This window comes from Bos taurus, chromosome 5, assembly GCF_002263795.3.
Source record: "Bos taurus isolate L1 Dominette 01449 registration number 42190680 breed Hereford chromosome 5, ARS-UCD2.0, whole genome shotgun sequence".
In the NCBI taxonomy this organism is placed as follows: domain Eukaryota; kingdom Metazoa; phylum Chordata; class Mammalia; order Artiodactyla; family Bovidae; genus Bos; species Bos taurus.
In genome coordinates, this window is record NC_037332.1 from 78,336,913 (window position 1) to 78,339,695 (window position 2,783).

At 46.8% G+C, this 2,783-nt stretch overlaps 1 pseudogene; it reads left to right on the forward strand.

Annotated features, from left to right (window-relative positions):
- Positions 1 to 1,916: 1,916 nt before the first annotated feature.
- Positions 1,917 to 2,017, forward strand: LOC112446840 (uncharacterized; annotated as a pseudogene).
- The last annotated feature ends 766 nt before the right edge of the window (positions 2,018 to 2,783 follow it).

The following is a 2,783-nucleotide window of genomic DNA, read 5'->3' on the forward strand; positions in this document are numbered from 1 at the left end:
AGTATTCTTGCCTGGAGAATCCCAGGGACGGGGGAGCCTGGTGGGCTGCCATCTATGGGGTTGCACAGACTCGGACACAACTGAAGTGACAGCAGCAGGGAAACTAAGATCCCACAAGCCTCATGACCCAAAAGCCATGTGACACAGCCAAATTAAAAAAAATTTTTAATCAAAAAAACTGACATATAAAAGTCAGCCTTTGCAGTAGTGTTAGAAAAACCACATCATGTACTAAAAGTACCTATCATTTAATCAAGTAAAACTGGTTTTGTATTTTCTAAAATAACCTGAAAATATCTTTTAAAAAATACAAATCTGATTTTTTTTAAAAATCATATCGGTTTTACCATAGGAGAGGATTGCCTTAGGAAGTAGCTAAAGCAGTGTCATAGGAAAGTCTATTAATGTGCTCCAATCACAACGTCTTAGAAACCTCTTGTGGTGTAATTATAATGGAAGTTCTTACATGACGATGCCAACCTTTTTCATTACTGTGTCACTGTCTAGAGTGGTCATTGCTTTTAGTCTTCTGCAGTCATATCATCATGATTATTTGAGTTTCCACACCATAAACATATTTATATGACAAAAAAGAAGAAACATGCTGCTGTCGTTACTTCACCTAGGCCACAGCCGTGCATTATTATATAGGACACGTTTTATTATAGGTAATAAAAGTCACAACAAAAATAAACTTTTAAATGTAAAGCCAATATTCTGCACTAGCCCGGAATATTTCTGGTGACTTTTGTGCCTCATATTTGGGAATATTAAAACAATAATTTACCTGAGCAGTTTATCCCTTATTTCAAGGGTGTAAACTCTGGGAACAGAAGCTGTGGTAGAGATGATGCTTCTGGAGCTCCTATTCCCCCAGACGGAGCCTAACTGTACCCACGGAGGCCTTCCTCCGTTTCCAGGTATATAGAGAAAGCGCAGGGATGGTAAAGGCTGAAGCTTGAGATTCCCCAGCTGGTGAAATTAAGTCAAAGATAAGTAAGTTAGAGGAACTTGTTCAGTATGGTCAACCATTCACACTATCCCAAAGGAAATAAAGCCTTTTCCAGCGGGGGCGGGGGTTGGGGACAGATGTGTATGGGGTGGGGGGTGGTAAAGAATCGCCTTGCCAATGTAGGAGACGGGGTTCAATCCCTGATCAGAGAAGGCCCACATGCCGAAGAGCAACTAAGCCCAAGGGCCACAACTACCGAGCCTGTGCTCTAGAACCTGGGACCTGCAACGACTGAGCCCATGTGCTGCAACTATTAAAGCCAGTACGCCCTAGAGCCCAGGCTGCAGAACAAGAGAGGCTACCACAATTAGCAGCCACCACAATGAGAAGCCCTCCCACCGCAACTAGAGAGTAGCCCTACTCACCACAACTAGAGAAAAGCCCGAGCAGCAATGAAGACTCAATACAGGCAAAAAAAGAAAACAATCAAAAACGTCTGCCTTAAAAAAGAGAGCGAGGGGGAAGAAAGGGAAGGAGGAGGAATGGTAAACTGAAAAAGGGCAAAGGCGTGGCCTTTGAGGAAGCAGCCCAGATGAAAGTTCCTGCGATTGCATAAGGTAACCACCAGGTGGCGCATGGGAAAGCATCAAACTTGGGCCCTCGGCGGACTACAGTTCAGTTCCCTCAGCCCGGTCCGCCTCTTAGTGACCCCATGGACTGCAGCACTCCAGGCTTCCTTTCCGTACCAAATCCCAGAGCTTACGCATGTCCATCGAGTCGGACTACAGTCCTGCGTTAAAGCCACCAGCCCCTTAGGTTCCCACCAATAGTCAAACAAAGCAAGGGTGGTCTCGCTTTGGCAGCACAGACTCGATGGACGTGAGTCTGAGTGAACTCCGGGAGTTGGTGATGGACAGGGAGGCCTGGCGTGCTGCGATTCATGGGGTCGCAAAGAGTCGGACACGACTGAGCGACTGATCTGATTCTAAAATTGGAACGATACAGAGATTGGTATGGCCCCTGCGCAAGGATGACACGCGAATTCCTGAAGCGTTCCATATTTTGTGCCCTTCCCCACCGTCCAGACACCGTTTGCGTCTTAGCCCCCAAGGAAACGCTCTTTGTCAAAACCACAATGCCTGGCACTTAATTCTGAACTTGTGATTTTTCACTATAAAAAATAAAGCAAGGGTAACTGTAAACGCCATGGAATTGTGCCGCATAGATAGGAGGGAATTGGGAGGGACTCATAAAAGGGTTTGGGTTTCTGTTAGATGATTTAGGGAAGAGTTCAAAATGGCAACCCACTCCAGTACTCTTGCCTGGAAAATCCCATGGACAGAGGAGCCTGGTAGGCTACAGTCCACGGGGTCTCAAAGAGTCGGACACGACCGAGCAACTTCACTTCGCTTCACTTCAGTTCATCAGGGTGAGGCTTGCTCTGGACCAGGTGTGGTCAGAAAGGAGGGGTAATTTGGTGATTGAGTATCTTAATGATTTTCATCAAAGATACGACAGGAACAGGATCAAGCTAACGCCCTCATTCAAAAAGAACCATAAGGAAGCGGTAGTTACTCGTGTTAGCTAGGAAATGATGGGGGGGTGAGGGCGCGGGGCAGGAGGCGCGGGAGTTTGGTTGTTTCTGTGGTTCTAAGAGAAGGAAATGGCAAGAACACTGGAGAATCCCAGAGACGGGAGAGCCTGGTGGGCTGCGGTCTATGGGGTCGCACAGAGTCGGACACGACTGAAGCGACTTAGCAGCAGCAGCAGTGGTTCTAAGAGCTGCTTTGGTTTGTGCTGAAGGCATGGTTGCAGAATGGTCTCTGTCTCA